At 33.7% G+C, this 21,772-nt stretch overlaps 1 long non-coding RNA gene across 1 annotated transcript in view; it reads right to left on the bottom strand.

Moving 5' to 3' along the window:
- Positions 1 to 21,442, bottom strand: part of LOC120514801 — a 29,939-nt gene extending 8,497 nt beyond the window's left edge. The window contains exon 1 of the long non-coding RNA XR_005630524.1: positions 21,000 to 21,442. This is a non-coding gene — a long non-coding RNA (uncharacterized LOC120514801). The remainder of the gene's footprint in view (positions 1 to 20,999) is intronic.
- Between the last annotated feature and the right edge of the window lie 330 nt (positions 21,443 to 21,772).

Raw genomic sequence — 21,772 nt, 5'->3', positions numbered from 1 at the left:
TGCTGACTGTCATTATGGTTCAGTGATCAGCCATCACTGACACCACAGCTTAAAAGACCCATGTCTGAATCACGTTTCACTATTTGTCTGCTTGCGTGCAGTCTCAATATTTCTATTATATTGGCATTAAGGCATTAAGCACCACAGGTTTAGAGGTTCATTCTCCTTGGGGCTAAATGTGATGCTCTGTGTCCCCAGTGAAATTATTAAGTAAAAAAAAATCCCAGGATATTTGCCCCATATCTTCATCAGTTTGACACAAGTTATGGTTTTCTTTTTTCTAGGGATGAGTGTTTGTGAACTGAGTGGACCAAGGTAAGGAACAAAGTAGCACAAGAGAGTGGCTGATTGCTGGAAGAGCAGACAAACCTCTGTGCCAAAAGTCACCTTTGGGGCATATATTATCTATCTATCTATCTATCTATCTATCTATCTATCTATCTATCTATCTATCTATCTATCTATCTATCTATCTATCTATCTATCTAATATAGTGTTTTTCATGATCTATCTATCTATCTATCTATCTATCTATCTATCTATCTATCTTTCTATCGAGATGGACGAAGGGTTCCCTAAAGATGATGGAAGAATATGTTGTTGCTAACTGATTCCTTTATTCACTCAAGCCTTAGCTGCTGGGTTGTCTCTCTTATTCTAGATGGTTTCTCCCAGACTGACCCTCATTCAAAGTATTTAGGATTATTGCTGATGTTCCTCTCAGAGCGGAGTTTAAAGTACGAGCATAAGTGATCATTTTTTTAATTCACAACTTTGTTGGTTTCACATTTTAAATTTTTACTCTTTTAAAGAACTTAGTGGGTGTAGTGGTGGCTCTGAGGTTAGGGATCTGCATCGGTAATTGGGAGGTTGCCAGTTCAAATCCTGTAAATGCAAGAAGTCACTCTACTCTGTTGGGCCCTTGAGCAAGGCCCTTAACTTGCTTCATCCTGGGTATGATGTTAATCTGCATTCAGCCCTGCAAGCCGATCCTCCAACTTAAAGGGAAAACTTGGGGGTTGGTTGAAGGATTGGCACTCAAGCTAACATAAAAAAAAACCTAAAACTGCACATGCTCCCAAACTCCTCCTCCTCCTCCTAAAGATAATTGGGACATTTTAGATTTTCCATTTATTTATTTATGTATTTATTTGTTTATTTATTTTTAGAGAATTTATTTAAGAGAAACAGTTTTAAATATTATGGTGGTGTTTCCTTTATTCCTTGGATATCACTGTGAGGTCACAACTACAAGGGGGATGTGGGCCAAACTTTGATCTGTTATATTTTTAATGTAATGGTGTAAACCTTAGGAATGGCTTCATAACAATGGAATTTTGATCTTATATGGCTGGTCAAGCATGGCTGTAGTGTCTTTCTGATTTACATTTGGATACCTGAAGGTGGCATCATGTGTGAGTCATTAAAAAGAAATGTTTCATTCTCAAATGCTTCATTCTCAAGATTATAGTTCCATCCATCCATTATCCGACCCGCTATATCCTAACTACAGTGTCACGGGGGTCTGCCAGAGCCAATCCCAGCCAACACAGGGTGCAAGGCAGAAAGCAAACCCCAGGCAGGGTGCCAGCCCACCACAGGGCACACACACACACACACACACACACCAGGGACAATTAAGAATCGCCAATGCACCTAACCTACATGTCTTTGGACTGTGGGAGGAAACCCACGCAGACACGGGGAGAACATGCAAACTCCATGCAGGGAGGACCTGGGAAGTGAACCCGGGTCTCCTAACTGCGAGGCAGCAGCGCTACCCACTGCGTCACCATGTTGCCCAAGATTATAGTTATTAACTGAAAAATGTACATGCTTTGAGATGTTGAGGAGTTTAGCCAGAATTTAATCCTTTGCAAAGAAAATTCAATTTAGTTTATTCGTTTTTTTATTCTGTATTATGGTTGAATTATTTTTTTAAGATACCACATCAATATGATAACTTGCATTTTGCTAACTTTATTTCTAGGATCATAAAATGTACATTACAGAGGACATGTTATAAATGTGAATGTATAACAATATAAAAGAAACAAGATGGCAGCAGGACTGAATAGAACACTCAGAATCAGGTTTATCAAATACAAAGAGAGGGTAATGAGGTAAGGCAGGGATTAATAAAATGGGTGCTGCTGCTGATGGGGGTGGTTAAGGGCTTGCATGATTGTAAGATAGCTGAGAGGGAAAAAAGACTTTTAATTTCCTTCCTCTGGTCATGCAACATCATCTTCTGGTCTGGCAAGTTATCCCACTGAGACACAGGCAATAATGCCAAAAAATCCCCAGGTAAAATAATGTTGCTGTCAGAGAATGGTGATGAAAATCATCTATTATCTTCAGGGGCCCCCTGTCAATACTTGGTGAAGGATACAATTTAAATTACAACTTTCAAATTAGGTAGAAAGGAAAAAAAAACGTGTTCCTAGAACACTGCCATATTGTTTAAAAATCAGTTTTAAAAAATCATTTTACCTTTTAAATGCAGGACCAGTTTCATATTCTGTAACACGTTTAAGGACATTGTGCTTAGTTTGACAGAGTACCTGTTCAAGAGAGAACTACCAAGCACAAGTCTAATATTAACCTCTTCTGAGCAGAAATGTTGAAGGTCAGGGTTTCTCTAGCAAATGTCAGAATTTCCCACTTCATGAAAGACTCATTAATTTCTGTTTAGCCGCATTGTCTTAAATTCCTTGTCTTATATATCACTGTAACCTTGTATATCCTATATACGAGGGACGTTCAAAAAGTTTCCACACTTTTATATTTTCATTGGAAACGGTGAAGGTGGGAGGAGTAGTAATTGGGCCTTAAAAAGTTGGTATACAACGCTGAGAAAATTGCATCGCAGACAAAGTGACTGTGTGGTGTAAATTGTTTCTGAAATTCTTAATAAATAGAGTTAAAAAAAGTATGGAAACTTTTTGAATGTGCCTCGTATATGTAATTCCATGATGATTTCTAACACCATCCTAATCAGGCACTGTCTTCTCCAGTCTGAACCGTGCTAAATATAGGATTTCATCCTGCTTGTAGGCCAAAAATGAAATACAAATCTGGACACACATCCTTCTAAATACAAAGTATTTGTTAGTAGATAGGGTTTAATAAAAACTAATAATTAATTTCATAAGACCATGAGAAAAGTAAAGACAACAGAAAATTCTCCCAAAAAAGATTAACTGTCCAATCTTAGGAAAGCGTTATACATGTAGAGAATTTTAAGCTGTTATTAATATTATTCACTTACCACAAATGCTGCATATTCTTTTTTTATTTTTCAGTGTTCGATACATGAAATATAATAATTGTTTATTAAGGAACTGATGAAAGTCATTGTCGATATTTGGATAAACGTAAGCTTTATTTGAGTAAATCTAATTAAGTTTACAGATAGCTACAACTTGTCCTTTAAACTGGCATTAGCTTCTATCAAAAAGCTAATAAAGTGAAGAGGCACTCCCTATGTTTTTTTTGATACTATATAATTTATATATTTTATATATAAATAATTTATATATTTTTATATATATATATATTATTTTTTATTACTATACAAGCTCCCTTACCGTATATGTTACGTCTTTCTTGAGCACTAAACATCTGTAACTTGAATATCATGAGAATTTCTAAAAGCTGTGATAAGAGGGAGTCAAAGCGGTCAAACAAAGAGAAAAGAAGAGTGGAAGTACGGAAAAACAAAAACAGAAAGACAAACAAAAACACTACAGGATCTACCATGATGGTGCGGTTCCTTACTTGCCTACCTACCAAATAATGAAAAATTACCTCACTTCCCATCTCTCTTTTATTCATTCGCAATCATATCCTCAACCTGTCACAAGAAAAGCTTTCACCTCCAAGCACATTGCTTTTTATCATAAGAACACAATAATTTACCTGCTGAAATCATATTCATCCAACTACTAGATTAACTTTTATGCTCAGTATTGCCCCATTTTTACTTCAGAGACAACAACCTAAAATCTTTTCTAATCGTTCTAATCGTTTTTCTGCACTTAAAGAGTTGGTCTCTCAAGCAACATGCTTGGCCAAGATCAACACAGTCCCATAAGCTCCTAAATGTGACCACATATCTGGTATTAGCTAGGAGGACTTGTAACTGTTTGACTTTGTTCTTCTTTTCACTCTCTCTATTTCTCACTCTCTCTAAAGAAATTGTCAGGCAACAGTGATACCTGTCCTGTGTGCAGCACTCCTGAAAATTTGCTGTTTATTCCATAAGGGAATAGTAAACCTTTCTGTCTCCCTTCCTGAAAACAACCAAAGACAGAAGCTACAAAAAGGCAAAGGTATATATTATGATTAATAAAAATATATACACAAAGACGGCTAACCATAAGAATCTGTAAAGTAAAACCACTCTGTTTACATGGAATATATTTCTATTATAGATGTGATACACTATTTAGAACACAAACTGAGTCCAAAAAATGTTCTTGTTACAAAAGGAGTAATGAGTCCATATCTCAGCAATATGTTCCACAGTATATTTTTTATTTTGCATGAAGGATGGATGGCTTGCCTTAGGTTACAATTAGATCATACAGGTTGGTGGCACAGCAATAAAAGGCAACCAGTGCATTTCGCTACTTGGTTTCAGCAAGATTTTGCTCCTCCTTGAATAGCAAATTAAGAAACATCAATGATTTTTCTGATGAACAACTACTGTTAAATGATGAATGACAGAAGCTTCTTCACTATAGCTTTGTATGTTTGTGTTAAAAAGGCCTTCGGGAAAAATAAATTCCTTGTTACTTGATTCAGAGGCAAATTTAATGAACAATGCAATTTTGGTCAGTTTATAGTGAATAACAATTATTTTTGTCTATCATTGTCAGGTTTTGGGAAAACTTAACACCATTGTTATGCTATTATTATTTTGTGTTCAGTATTCAGTGTTTAATGTCATCCCCTTTCATAAAGTAACAGACGAAAATTGTTAAACTGAGTGGCAACTATTTTAGAGGATGTTATAGAGGGAAAGTCAAGTACAGCCAAGGCTGGTGCATTATAATTTAAAAGATTGATAGGCAAGTTTAATAATCTAAGAACAAAACTAAAGTCGAAACCAGAAATTACTAGAATATATTTCAAAAACTATCAAAAGTTTTTTCATGAGGTATTTCACTAAACTGTTCAAAGTTCAGAAACTACTACTCATAAAAAACTGAATGGCCACTCTTTATAACCCAATGATCACATGGTATGAATTGCCTAGCAACCATGTACCAGTAGCAACAAGACATAGAAAATGGTAGCGCCCAAGAAAGAGCACTCTCTTAAGATGGTGCTTACAATGACATCACAATCAGCATGGCAAAATTATCAACAAATGATAAAACAAAAGTGAAAAATTATTAACATGTTTCTGTCACTTCATACTTAATGCTCATTATTTCTTGGTTTACATTACTAGTTTACGGTCACTCAGTCGGGATGTTACCAAAGAAGGGGAATGACATTTGAGAGAATGTTTAATAAAATGATCTTTCCTGGTGACTAGTTGTAAAGTTCTTGAATAATCTCCAACCTGTTATTCCAATAATATGAATGTATCCAATGGTTCTAAATAAAAACACAATAAGCAGTGGCCGCACGTGTCAGACATTCATTAAGTTGGTAAGTTGAATGTGGTTGTTGGAGATTTCATATGCAAATACAACACAACTAAAGAGACAAAGGACTATCTAAAAATACCCCTGTCAGATTTATTTCATACCAAAATATGATAGATAAGAAAAGGAAGAAATGTGGAAATCACAAAAAAATGAGAAAACAAGAAGGTAAAGAAAATTAATATGGACATGTAGAAATAAGCAGAAGACAGTGCAATTAAAAACAGTAGGAAAATACATGGGGGCAGAAGGGGAGAAAAAGTGAAAATGCAGTTAAAATACAATGACTATTGTTAGTTATTACAGTTTGTTAAGTTAGGCGGATGTGTATGGTAATGAAGTGACGTGATTGTGTATCCATTCCTTTTACATGATTTTTTACTTTGCTCTGCTTATTTTGTTCATTCCCTTGCTTTTTATCTTAATCTAATATCTTTATGGTCCTTTTTCGTGTTTGTTCCTTTTATGATGCTTACATTTGTGCATTAGATAATTAATTATGATGTATTAATAACATTCATTTATGATTGCTTTGCTTTTACTTCTTATAATTATATTTAAATTATACCTTTGGCAGATGAACTGGCTTAATCTTAGTCAAAATGGTTCATATCATTTTTTGGAATACTTACAGCTAATAACCTAACGAAAATCAGCAATGATTTCATGAACGAATGCTCTGTTAATAATATTAAGAGTTTCTTATCAATTACTAACATGTGACAGTAACTAGAATTGATTAAACATTTAATATATTTAATAATTTTATGTATGTGTGTCTTACCAAATAGAAAAATGTGATTGTTTGTATGTTGAATTTGAATTTGTGTGTGTGTGTTTTTGCTTGTTTTTTTATTCATTTTATTCCAAGATAGTAATTTACAGAACTATACAACAAATAACTTCAAATTTAATCTAGAAACAAAACAAACACCATAGAATTTTTGAAAAACAATGAAAACAGAGAAAAAAAACTAATAAAACAAGAATTTAATATAACATTAAAGGTCTCACTCATAAATTTAAAAGGAAAGAAGTGGTATCACAGCTAAGCTCACAAAGTCAGACAGACTTCCTACAGGGCACCCGTTTAAACATTCAAGATAAAACTCTGCCAAAACAAATTGTTGTAGCTAGGTTTTCACAATAAATTATGACAAGAAAACTAGTGCAATATTAACCAAAAAGCAACCCCATTTACAGTGGGGGGCTTCTACATTATGGTCATTGAGAGAGAACGAATGAAATGAGATTCTAAATTTGAGCTGACATATATATACCAAATTTAAATGATCAACAATATAAAGTGAAAGTTTACTCTTTATTCATTTAATATGCACAGTTATAAGTTAATGATGTTGGGAGGTTTTAATTGAATATTAATTCCTACCTTAGATAGATCATGTGTAACTCTAAACACACTGTAAGATATTCTTGATAATTTCACATATTATCAATAACCACAACCTGTATGGCCAATTGAGATTTTTACACCCATATTATAGACAATAGTCTTGTATTCATCAGTACATAGCGCCTGATAATATAAACTATAAAGTTTTGATAGAGAGCTGCTCTTTCTTGCCACTATTATTACCCATTGCAATTCAACCTTGTGCCAGATATGAGGGAGATCATAGGAGAGAGACTTGGACATAATGCATCAGTTTGTGCAGACAAGTTGCTTTATATTGCTGATTCATATTCATCAGTAACAATACTGAAAATCTCCATTACTATTAACCCACTCCCAGCAGTGATCAGAGTAGTACTGCACAGGATTGCATAGGGTACTGTTAGTATATATGGTTTTTCTGTATGTTATTTATTCATTTTTACTCATCTATTTTAATTTGTTTTTCTTTTCTTACAACTATTTCTTTGATATCTTTTAAAACACTTTGAGCTACTTTCTGTGTGTAAAAATGTGCTATAGAAATAAATGTGAAAAAATCAGTTGTGGTGCCTTACTTACATTGGCTGCTCACAAAATCCAATCTACTTATATATTATAACACTGTAGGGATATTGTCCTGTTTTATTTAGAGTAACAAATAATTTTTGCATGTAAGGAACTTCCAAAGCTTCTTTAGAAATTGTCAAGATTATATTAAAATTATCCTTAGACAAGAAAGCTGGGCCTCTGTTAACCTTTTAGATGGTTCAATATTAAAGCTCTCCAGATGGGTGAGGGATATAGGTGAAGTTGAATGATTAAATATTATATCATTTATTTTAGGATTAATTATTCTATATCATACATAATATGTATTTGTTAAAAACTAATGAAAAGGAACAAAAATAGTACCAGAGGGTAATCAAGATGCCAGGGTGTCAAATGAAAATTCATACTGTATAAGCAGAGGTAAACTACTGATCTGTAGGCCAATAATCAAAATATGGATTTTTTTTCTTTTAAATGTGTCATTTCTTAATCTGATGATAATGGACTGATTATTCTCTGATATAACTAGGGGGCTCTGACCCATGCTAGCTTTGCTCGCCCACCCCCGGGTTTGGTTTACCGAATATACAATTTAAAGAGATTGTTATTTTCATGGGAATTGTTACATATGCATTATTTTCACTTTTACTTTAAAACTTTTGTAAAAACAATACTTGTCCTTTATTTCCGGCCCCGGGCGTGGTTAAATCTCTTTCTTGCAGGACGTATAACGTTACTCGCTTTATTAAGACGGGGTGGCTGAACGCATGCTTAGGAGATGCTGTTCATTCAGCTGCTGTCTTTCTGCTGCTGCTGCTGGCGAGCTGCGTGTTCTGTTTGTCGCGCTGCACATCGATCATTTAAAAGCACCTTTCCTTTTGCCACTTTGCGTCTCTGCCGCTTGCATTGTGAAGGGGGCTTAACGTATGCTAAGGAGAAGCGGTTGGATCATCTGCTGGCTTGCTGCTGCTGCAGGTGAGCTGCGTGTTCTGCTTCTCACTTGTCGTTGTTTTAAGAGCTGGGAGCACATGAAGCATGTCTCCCAAGATTTTTTTTTTTATAATAGAGAGATGTTAAACATGTAAACCAGCAACATTGAAGGTTGCTGTCTTATAGCAAATTAACTTAAAAAAGTGTGTTTTTCCTGGCTATGTCTAAAGGAGCAGTTTATCTTGACCTGGCCTTGTCCATAGTATGTCACTTTCTCGCCCTCTCTCACTTGGCTTCTAACTATCTGCTTTTTCTTACATTTCATTATTTTATTGCTAGAACACTACCTAATAGAGTTTAAATATATAACCTTTCTGCAAGAAAAAATTATTGTGCCACTTCTATTTTTTACTCTGTTTTGGAAATCTGACTGCATTTAGTACTAGATAAGATTTACACACTATACTAAAATAATAATTTAGCATAAAGAGACATTATTTTTTAAAAAAGGAATAGAAAACATTGACTTTGGGTAAGGGAAACTCATCAGAATTTAGAAAGGAAATTTCCCATCCCCAATCATTTTCTATTTAGTGTAAAGAAAGACTCATCTACATGTGAATGTTTTAACTTAGCTGCTTGAACACATTAAAGACAGGTAAAGACAGTAAAGTTGATTTTTTTTGTTTGCAATGTACATAAAAGCAAGATTGAAAAATATGACTATTATTTCATTTACTGACATAGCTGATATTTGGAAAAAAGCCAGAGCATAACCAAAAGTCTAAAATAACGAACAGCTTAACATGGTTCCCACTTTTTCTCATTTGTAAAGTGTTAAACTTAAAAATGGACCTCACATTTAAATACTTAACAAGAACAAGCATTATTTGGTATTTGTTGTAGCCAGGACCGGTGCCACCATTATGGTGAATTAGGTATTCACTTAGAGCACAGATCTTAAGTTTGGGGAACACAGGTGCACGGGTTAGCTACGGAATAGTCCGCTGGCGTACTAATAATCCTGGCCTAGGGTGCAAAATCACTTAGCACTGGCACTGGTTGTATCCATATCATTGGCAGTTCTCCAAGGTTTATAGCCTTTGACATATTAGAACAACAGAAATGTGGACGATTGTAACTCAGATGATTCAATTCTGTGTAACTATTTGCTGCAAATGCTGGGTCCATTAGACCTGCAAGACTATGCACCATCGCTACTCAGAGCAGATGGTTACTTCAGGTTACTTAAATACTATGTATGGTTTACCCTAACCCCATAATGAACCACTACACTTGCACATTAAAAGAATTCATTGTAACAAATGTGCCCTTTGCAGAAAACAAAAGATTCCATGGTTTAGTTAAATTACTGTATTCCAAGTAGGTATCTTTTTAGATATGGCACTACCTGCAACACACAACACTGTATCATCTGTTAGAGTATTGAATTTTACTGCAGAACACAATATAGGTAGGAATTAAAAGCTCAGATTGAATCTTTATTGTCAAACTTGTATGTGGAGAGTGTCCTGAAAGCCCCAAATGTAGCATATCCACAATGTCCCCATGGATGCTAATTAATATTATCTGTATGTGGCCTTCTGTTTTCTGTTCAGCTTTCCTAAACCTTTCTAGACTTCATATTCCATTTTGTAGGTTGTATGTCAATTAACATATTCTCTTATAGCTTTTTTAGCTAATCATTTGTTAGCTGCAGTTGAAAAATGTTCTTTTTCAGTGTCCCCAGACAATTTGTAATGTTTCAGGTCAAACACCTTTTATATTCAACATTTCTGTAAAATATCTGGTGACTGATATTGCGCACAAAAAAGGTGCTCTTATAGGCAGTAGAATAGACTTGTAGCTACTGTCAAAGTCTCAACATTAACATCTGTTAGCCAGGCTTCTTTCTTATTTTTGAATGTCCTTACCTTTTAAAGAGCATTCAAGGCCATTGTGACCTTAATTTGTGACACATATGGCAACAAGGCCAATTATGGTCACCTCCTTCATTTACACAACCTTCCTGGCTGTGCCTAGACTCCCAGATCAAACTAAATGATAACATCAAAGGCATTATAGACAATATGGTCACAAGGAGCTCCTATTTAAGCTTTTAAGGCTTAAATAAAGTATCATCATACTTTAAAATAAAACAACGTATAGAATGTAGCCTGTTTTCTTCAAATTGATGCAGAACCATAAAAACACTCATCATGCAGACGTTCTGTTCTCAGTTGCAATTCTGAAAGTCACATGGGACTCTTTGAAAGGTACTTTATGCAAAGGGTTCATTGAATGCTACTCTCCTATCGTACCAGTTTCATAAATGCCAGGAACTGCAAACAGTGCAGACAAAGTAAATTCTTCTAACATTTTTTTAAATGAATATTAAGGAAACAATGTTAAAAAAAATGAGAGAAAGCCTCTGATGTATGCTATAGAATCTAACACTTGAGTCTGTAAACAAGACCTTACAACTGTTCAGCTGTCTCTACCCGACTCTTTGCAAACAGCCCTGAACAGACTGCAGTTCCGGTTATGGATGCGACAGTGACTGATCGATAATGATTCCACTTTTTCCTGTGTCAGCACAGGGACAACTGACAGGTGTAGAGATCTAAAGATAATGTTTAAAATGGGACTCTTGTGATTGCAGCAAAAAGTAATTTGTGAAGGTAATTGTTGTGCTGAGTTTCCTCTATGATGCATTGATCACATGCTTTCTGTTAAGGATTGAGCATTCGGTCACATTTGTACTTAAAACAATGGCACAGGACCAAATACTATTCCGCATTTGCTCTGTTATTCTTTGTGATGTGGTTTTATGAAAGAAGCTAGAAGAGGGATCACGGTCTCATCACACATGCTCATTGGTGACATGGGGACAAATCACACACATGCACTTCTTTTACATAAGCCAAAAAAATACACCCCAAATAAAACTGTTTATATGCATGCATTAATTTTTCACATTGTCCTGAACTGAACATAGTGCTTATTCTTCATAAACTGGAGTGTTAATAATCATTTACCTCTCTAACATCTGAGGAGCTTTCAGACCTTCATGCTGTCATGTCACTTTTAAACTTCACAAAAATGTTGTTGTGCATGAGTGTGATTGTTACAGCACAAAACTAATAAACTCACGTAGATCTATGAATCAATTACATTTTAGCAAATCTATTAAGTAAACAGTCTAGGCTGGTGAGCACAGCGCACAAGGTGAGAGCACATCAAACTATCTGCTGTGGATTTAAAAAGTATTGCAATTTAAAAGAATGGAAGAACAAAAACAAATTATCAAGATGTGCAAGAGCCAGCTGTCATTGCAAAAAAAATGTTATATCAATGTCAGATTATTTCACATTTTCCTTGAGGGAAAAATAATCTGATGGCACCTTGAAAGTAATGCAATACAGTGAAAAAATAGTAGTTACACAATGAATATGTCTGCTTTTGTTCGACACCCCACCCTGATATTGATATAGCAGCATAAACCTGATTCAGAGCTTAAGATAATGGATGGATGCTACATGTTTATTTTTTTAGATAGTATTAGGAAGCAGCTCAATGTCATTTCTTGCGATATATCGTTAAAGAATATGTTCCTAAATAATGTTAAATAGCCTAGCTATGCTAATGTTATTTTGTAATAGCAAAGGTTTTTGTGCTTTGCTATGTTAATTAATTTATTCTTAGTTCTTTTAAAGTGGTGCAATCCCCATTTGATCATTATTAATTCTAATAATAAAAATGGTTTGCAATTAATGTATTTTATTAGATGGCCCCACACCATTCCCTACTGTGCCTTTATTAATTCATGGATTCTAAATAGTTTTGGGCCACATGGTGGCGCACTACTGTTGTCTCACAGCTCCAGACTTCCAGGTTCTGGTACTGACTGGTGAGTACCTGTTGGTGTTTACATCTCCTCTATCAGGTTTTACTCCACATACAGTACTCTCATTTCTCTCACACCTTACAGACATGTGCTGTACCTTAAGTCAAGTGACAACTGGTCAGTGAGTCTGTGCATATGCAGGTATAAAGTCATCTTGCAATGGATTGGCATCTGGGTTATTCCTGTCTTGAAACCGGGCTGTGGCTCCCTGCAATCCAGTGTTGTTATCGACAGATTCCGAAAATGCATGGATAGAAATAGTTGTGTTCGTGCATTTGCTTACTTCACATGTAAGTAACAATCAAAAATACAATCAAGTGAAATGATAGATAGATAGATAGATATGAAAGGCACTATATAAAAGATACAAGTCACTATATGATAGATAGATAGATAGATAGATAGCCTAAAGGCAATGCAATATTTTCTATTAATCTCTGCCTTCACTCATTTGTGGTACTGTGGTGATAACTGGAAGAAGCAGGCAAAGTTTCTTCAAATTTGTATGAGATGATTTTAGAAGCATCATTCCCTATGACTGGGGTTAGAAGTGGTTTATACAGAAGTAAAACTCTGAAGATAAATTATTTATTTGTATTACTTAATACTAAAATAATGAACCACAACCCAGCTGGTGAGGTGATAATTGTTGAGGTTTTTTAAATACATATAAATACAGTGTTTCAGTATATATGGTTAATCACATTGTATCACTCACTTCTAATGAATAATAATTCAATATTATTGTAAATAAGTAATTTTAAGTAAATCTGTATGCAATTATTAATTTGCTGTTTTGATACAGTATGATCCAGGCGAAAGTTCAGTAAAAATACATACCATCTGAAGGCAACCAAATTCAGAACTGAAAATAAACCAATCTTAGAATATTAGAAACAGAAAAAACAAACCTAGAGCCAGAATAATATGCTGCGCTTATGTGATAAACACATTGCAGAACGTTGCTCAGCCCCCACCAATCTATTGATTATCCACCTTCAGCCCCCTTTGAGGCCTTGGGATATGAGACACAATCCCAAGAGACAGACGGACAGACAGATAAGCAGAGAGATATCATTTTATGTATATTTTAAACATTTGATTGTAAGGGGTTTCATTTGTAAATATCCAGTTATTTTCATAATAAAGGTGTTTCATTTTTTTATGCCTTGCAGATTTTGTTACATTACTGTATTATTTACCTGAACTAAAACAGTATAGCAATAATAGTATAATTAAATAATAAAAATTGAGAAACTTTATTAATGAGCATTAAAATAAATGATTTGATTTTAAATACTGCTACAATGATAAAAGACACTTTTTAAATGGGCATTAATGCACATTTCTGCCATCTGATAAAGCCTAAAATGAAAGTGTTTTTTAAAATTTCATTTTAAATCATGGTATGTTCTATGAAGCCTAAGCATCACAATTCAAATTTACTAAGGCTCTTTTTCCAGAGGGAGAAAAATATGTGACATCAAAGCATTGCTCTCTATAAAGATATACAGACAGCCTCTTTGATCTTTGCTGCAAACCCCACTGATTAATATTAAGATTTACAATTAAAACCTACAGGGAACTCAGAGCAGAAGCACCCATATGGTATGAACGCATATCATTTTTATACAATTTATTTTTGGGTAGGGTAATATAAGAATATGTTGGTTAGTAACTATGTAACAATGTAGTATTAAAATTTAAAAGATCATCCACAATTTTCAGACTTTGTATAATCAGAAATAATTTTTAATTTTGTAAACATAATCAGAAATAATCAGCTGCTTTTAAATTCAATTATTATAGTTTTTGGAAAATACATGAAGTAATGGTTGCAAATGGCAAAAGAGATATTTATAAAACTAACAAAAACATTATTAGCAAAACTTGCATTAGAAAAATGCAAAAAGAATTCTGAAATAAAGTGCAGAAATATATATTGTTATATTTTATATATGTCATATGCATTTGTCACTGAAATACACATTTGAATAAATTAATAAAATAAGGCTTAGTGTTTATCATTCTGATTAGAGTCTAAAACAATTCTTTTTTAAACAGTACAGTGTGACATACACATTGCTATAAAAGAAAATCATATATATATATTTTTTTAATTTTATTTTTGCTAATGCATTTTTTTTTTTTTACATTGCATTAGCTTGAGCTTGAGCTGAGAGTCTACGTGTATGAAACTGTTATATTTGGCTTTAAAACAAAGAAAAATACAATTAAAAATAAGATCTAAAATATAAAATTTTTTTTTGTCTCTAAATTTTATACATGTCTTAATTTTCTAAAATAATGGCTATTGTTCTATTGTACTGTAATTGAAAAGATAATCCACTAATTCAGTAAAGACAGAAAGAAAGGCACGATTGCAAAGTTTTTTTTAGAAATGTAACTATAAAAATATTTTCTTTCATCATGAAAGAGATAATTAAAACTGCCTTTTCTTTGACAAAAGTGAAATGTATTCATTTTGTAGAAAAAATTAGCATTAGTAATTGTTAACTGTTTTTTCTATGTTGATCCACTTAACATTAAGCTGCTTTTCAAACACACCTTAATGCTTTTATCGATGTTCATTACAGATAAAGTTCTGTACAACACGAAATGGGATAGATTTAAAATATAAACATGACCACAAAAACAAAGAAAATACCATAACTGACAAACGTTTTCTTACCTACAGGTAACTTGGTAACTGAGAAAGAAATAATCTCTGGATTTGACTTCTTCTTAAAATAGTCTGCTAACATTGAAGTGATTTTAGTCTATTGCTTTATAAAATTTGGATTCAATATTACATAGTCCGAAAACATAAAAGTATGTGTGTTTTTTCAATATTTTATTTAAATCAAACAGATTCCATTCATTTGTTTGTAACTTTTGCTTTAGTGTACTTTTTTATATTTTTAAAAACACTGTTAAAGAAGGTAAAGGCTAATAGTATGGAAAATGATTGGGCTGACCGATTTGAAAAGCTGGCTATATCTAATGTAAAGAAAACTGAACATCAGTGCACTGCAACTACTTACAACCTGAAACAGAATCAGAATCAGAAGAGAGAATGCATTATGTCAGTGAATGTGCGTAAATAAAGACAGTGCATGGCTAAAGTGCTCTTCTTTTTTACTTAAAGACCAACAGAGCATTTAGTATCTTAAGGAGATGTCTCTCCACATGTAATAAATAATTCTACACATTTATTTTGAACATTTTGGCTAATAAAGAATGCCTGGATATCATTTTTTTCTTTCTTTCTGCTTGTACTCAGCATCCTGGAAGTAATTAAATAGCAGCGAGCTCTAAGTTCAGAGTCTTTAGTAAAACTACAGTGCATCATTTGATGGTTTTAATCAAGTAAAGTGTGCCCTCGCCACAATAGACGCCTCTCCCTCTATAGTATACCACACTCTTTTCACATACACAGCTCTCTATCTACCCTGATACCACAAGCTTTGCCATCCTTTTTTAGATTAAAACAATGCATGAAAATGTCATATGTATGTACCTTGTGAGCAGGTGGGCTGCAGAGATGACAAGAGCTAGTCAGTCATTAATAAAATGGTAAAGCAGTGTGCAATGCAAATAAACTACTAATATATCTGTGAAACAAATACATTTGCAAGCATAAAAGCTATAAAGTAAAGCCATGAATTTAAAGAAGAATATCAGAATGTGTTTTTTTTTATTTAAGGGTCAATGAATGTAACTAATAACAAAATTCAGGACATTTAATATACAGTATGCCTGGGGAAAAATTATACTAATTTTGTAAGGCAATAATCAACTGTAGATGTTAAGGACATATTTTAAAATCACATATATGCAGTTTGTTAAGTGATCTGTATCTGTGTGCATAAAGAATATTTTTCAAAGAAAAAAATAAGACCATCTAAATGTATTAGATAATTATACTGCTGAAAGTAGACAACATAGTAATTATAAAATATTAAAAAAAAAACTGTAAGAACTGTCATTGTTGAAAAGTTATTTGTTTCATTTAATTGCTTCTTGTTTCTGGTGTTTGTTTTTGTGCATGCAAAGCAATATTTACAAGGTGTAGCTCTGAGCACTTGTGCTTGAATTACACGATATTCACAGAGAGCTTCTAATTACCTGCACTTTACACTTCAGTTACTTTAAACAGCGTTTGGCAGGGAGCACTACTTTGACACAGCATAAGAAATAAAAATAAAAATGTGAATATGGATATGTTATCCCGCACTTGACTAGGTTTTATCATATTAAAAAATACATTTATGATATTTTCTCATCAAGCAGAATTAAACTGAGACCTGAGGAACATGACAGTGGCAGTTGCACTGAGCTCCACCTCTTCTAACACGCTTCCATTTTAAAATAATGGCCAGGATGAGACATTTCTTCTCTGTGACGTACACAATTACCAAAAGCATTCACTTTCGCTCCTAAAAGGGCAGGCAGTGCTTACTTCTCCAAAGGCAATGATCTTTTTTTTTTTTTTCAACAGTGGTTTATCTGCTGAAAAGTCACATTGGTCATTTTCATAGCTGTACCCTAATATCCTAAGCCCCAAGCCTAATCAAAATATGAATAGTTAATGTCTAAAACCCCAAAACAATGTCTGTGAACTCCTCATCTTGAATGAAAATGTTACTGTCAGCTTTTATTAGGCTCTGCCAGAGAAAAGACCCCTGGCAATGTTAAGATCGGCACCTAAGTGAAATCTTGTAGCCAGTACCCATAGCCTCAGTGGCCTCTTCTCCTCCCATATCTTAACCTTACTGCTTTGCTGCATTCTTACCAAAGACACACTCAGTCCATGAAGTGAGCTCTGTTGACAGATCATTTTTTCAATTTCCTTCAGTGTTTCAGAAAGTGAAGGCTAATTGTCCCCTCTCTACATTAAAGCCTAGTAGAAAATAATGCATGAACCAAAACCTTGGCTAGTGACTAGTTCTGGTTTCAGAGAGGGATTTGTGTATTTCAAGACTCTGGCATTCACATGCAACATTGACATGTGGACGCAGAATAGCTGTGATTAATGATAAGACTTCTTCTTCATGGAGTAAGCCTGTATGTAATAACTTAAGGCAGCGTCAAACCTAAACATTCTCTTGATGGACCCCCACAAGTCTCCTTTGCCCACACAAAAGAGACCCAAATTTGAGGCTCAGTCTCACCCATCGTCATACTGTATCTGCTATCTTTGAGACCTTCGCATACAACATCTTAAAGAGAAAGTCATTAAAGAACCATTAGAAGGATGAGGCTTTTCATTTGGCAATTTCAGCAATTAAATGTATAGTCATTTTCAAAACCACTCACACTCTTTCCATTTTACAGTGGACGGAAAAAATTATTCTTAGTAATCAAATTATAAATTATGTAACTTGAAAACTTTGGTGTGCTCCTTATCACTAATGCAACTAAAAAATCTCACGTGGATTTTTTGTTTTTCTTGTGCTTGTTAATGTCACCTCTCTGTCACTCTCTGGCATCTTCAGACATATTTAGATATTCAGTCAGATGTATTTTTAATGAAACAAAGAAATACAAAAACAAAAATTATGATAAAAAGGTTGAGGCTTATGGCCAGTGCTGCCTTGATACAAATTGCTCTAAGACACACTGTATAAGGCAATAAACAAAGTAAAAAATAGTTAAAGATAGTTAAATAGTTAATAATAAATAAAATAGATTGGGTTCAGACAAAGAATATGTTGATTTATAGTTGAATCATATATATGGATATATATGTGGATGGTTGTGTATGTGTATATAAAGTTTATACTGAATCGGACTTATTGATCCAGGATTGTTTCCTGTCTTGGGCCAGATGACCCCTGGACCCTGAAATGGAGTGAGCGGCTTTGTGAGTGTTTATTGTGTGTGGGTGTGTATGCATGACGTGAGTGTTTATGTGTGTTTAGGTAGCCATTTCTATATTTTCATTGTTATACTACAAGTGTCTTAATTTATATACAGTATATGGTAAACTGTATGCTTTTGAGTAACCTCCATGTATCAATCAATAAAAACAATGAAATCTGTGTATCATTCTGATCAAATAGATGCATACCAAGAAGCCTCTACCAAGTCCTAAATTTACATTAAGGTTATGTTTATTATATATGTACACATAGACACATTCAGTTTACCAAAAACACAAAACATTGTATTCTGCATGGCACTTCAAAATCGCACTGCTTTTTGTTAACTCTGGCCATTTTTCTATGTCAGACATTTACATACGAATAAGCCTGGCAAGGAAGGAAAAGGTCTGCCTTTAGTTGTGTTTTTTTTCTATATATTTTTTAATATTAGTTTATACATTTATTCTTAATCTACACAAGGTTAAAATGTCTCCATTTACATTTTGATCAAATAATTAAAAATTTATCTCTCAAAAGACCAAGGTTACAAACTGTACATATGCATGTAAAAGTAACATTTTCTCATAATGAAGGGCACAAGAAAAGGGACTTTTGTTCAGTGCATGTCAGTACATTAACAGGGCACTGCCTCTTGAATGGAAAATAACATAAAAAATATTTAAATGTTTTATGTGGAAAGGATGGCTGCCAAAGTATTCATGATTCATTTCAAAACAAGGTAAACATGTACATTTAATGGACATAAATTTAATTGAAACAGCAGTAATAGTTCTTATTGTTTTTCACTTTATTTCTACATTCAGCCTTCTATAAAGAGAATTTTATTTACCAGATATAATTGTACATTTTTATTTCTTTATTATCTAATGCATTCATTTTTCCATTGAATGAAGGCCTGTCTATGTTTCATCTTCACCTTTGTCTAATTATTACCAAAATCTCTAACATATTTCACTACTGTGGTGGAATACAGTTTTACAGTATTTAAAATTATGTTTGCATCAACATCCACAAAGCAATCAAATGACTGCCTAAAAAGAAACCTGTGCTTTTAAAATATTTTAACATGTATTTTCAGTAAAGCAAAATAAATGCATACAATACAGCATTTGTGGGTTACACACAATGGTATTGAGTTAAAAGTTAGATTTAGAGGTGCAAAACATCCTGTTATCATTATCAGTAGATGGAATTTCTGCTCATTGTCAAACTTCTATCAAGACACACTCAATACTGTACTGTAACAATACACAACATGTGTATACACAGTAGGAGGGAAATATGGTAAATGCTGGAAATGAGAATCTTCTTAATTGTGTTTAGCTTTGATGAATATGATATTTTGTGCAAAAATCATAAATTCAGGTAATTAGTGTCTTCTTGAGAAGACTGTCCTCTGGCTTTGCAGTTTGCAAAATGGGCAACGTGAGATCGAGAGCCGACTCCAGCAACCCCTCCCACCGCCACCCGGTCCAAAACATTCACCTCGTTTCATGGGGCTGAGACCTGAGTTGTGAGTATTACAGCACATCATTAATCAGCCTGAACACACTGACTAAAATATTATGATGCGGGCTCCGTAGATCTGACAAGTCCATTTCATGTAGTTAGTACATTTTACAAGTTTAACCAGCAGAGGAAAAAAAAAATGAATATTGTCTACTTTAGATGAGTGCAGCTGAGTTGTTTAATAACTGCACTTGTCACAATATTACTCTTACTATTTATTTTTGGTGTGCACTCATTTCAAATGTGCATTTTTAACAACCGTCTTAACAAAAACAGTAAAACATAAAAACGCACTATATACACTCATCAAGCCAAAAAATAATGATATATTGGAGCATTTTAAAGATATTTCCAAATAGTAAAACAGTAATTATATTTTTAAACTATGGGGCTTGCATGATAATGTTAAATATTTTACAACAGACAATTACTTGATATAAATGTACTAGCTACAGTTTAGAGCAACTGGCTGCATAATCATAACTTTATCACAAAAAACAACGCATCTAAATGTAAAACTATTGAATATAGACTATGTAATTGTATGCATTAGCAGTTACCTTCATATTGTGTACTACATATATATGTATATATATATATATATATACACACACACATACAGTATATATATACATACAGTGCAGTACATTAGTTTCTAAGCAAACACTTTCATGCATCAATGATTGATCAATGCATTTTAATAATCCTTTTTCTTTCCTTTAACATTAAAACACTTCCAGTTACTTCAATTCAAATAATTATTTGTGTATACAATTTTTCATATGCATAGGATCTTATACATATATATATATATATATATTATATATATATATATATATATATATTTTTTTTTTAATGTGAGAAGGCACTTCTACTATACTAGTTTAGCATAGGCTTTAGAAGGTCTTTCATTAATCTTTCTTACTCACTTAAATCAACAGTCATGCTGCTTTTTTATTCCCAATCACCAGGAAAACAAAACCCAGAAAAACTGTAAATAAAGCACGCTTCAACCTAACTGTAAAATGAAGAGAAACACGTTCATTAGCATAGAGACAAGTTTAATCAAATCAAGCGGCTAGTACAAATTAGCCACTGGAAATGTAATGAGTTGGGAATTAATTAACAGCATAATGAGAAGAAGCGCATCTGCTGATTACCTTGCGGTCATTGTGCTCCCAGCAGACCTTCCAAAGGGTTCTTTTTTCTTTCTTTTTTTTTTTCTTCCTTTCCATCGACACCTTACATTCCCAGACAGATTTTTTTTTCCACTGATTTTAAAATGAACTTCATAGGTCTGAACAAAGTAGCTACAAAGATTTTATGCATCAGACAACAAACAGAAAGAGTACATATTAGAGCAAAGAAGGATTGTATTCTAATGCCCAAGAAACCCCCACACACCTCAAGTCTCAGCCTCCCCCACTGCAGCCGTATACCATTGTCCTGACATAGCCTACATTTGTCATTTCTTCCCTTTTTCCCTTCAGTTGACTGCGAGTATTCTCATGGGCTTTGCCTTCTATGAGCCCTGCAATTCCAGAGACTCAATTGAAAAATTGGTTATCAGTAGCAATAGCAGCTAAAATCAGGCAAAAATGCAGACCACAATCCTCTACTGAGCAGCCAAGTGACTCATGCATTTCAACACTTTTGATATAAAGGGTGGAAAAATTGAAAGGACCAAAGGTAAAGACAAAGCAAATTCTAAAGGTTGTCTTACTAGTGGCCTTTCTGTAAAATATGAAAGATGTCATTTTCTCTTGTATCCTTCTCTTTATTAATTTTAATTCCACGAAAGGCAAATTAGCCGCTCAGTATGATGGTTTGGAAATTAATAAATCAAAGACCTGAACTGTGAAGTAATTAAAATGGGAATTAAGTAGGGTACTTTATTATTAGACAATGTTATACTGTATAAATACAGACCAGA

This window comes from Polypterus senegalus, chromosome 14 (assembly GCF_016835505.1).
Source record: "Polypterus senegalus isolate Bchr_013 chromosome 14, ASM1683550v1, whole genome shotgun sequence".
Taxonomy (NCBI): domain Eukaryota; kingdom Metazoa; phylum Chordata; class Cladistia; order Polypteriformes; family Polypteridae; genus Polypterus; species Polypterus senegalus.
This window is presented reverse-complemented; position numbering and strand designations above follow the sequence as displayed.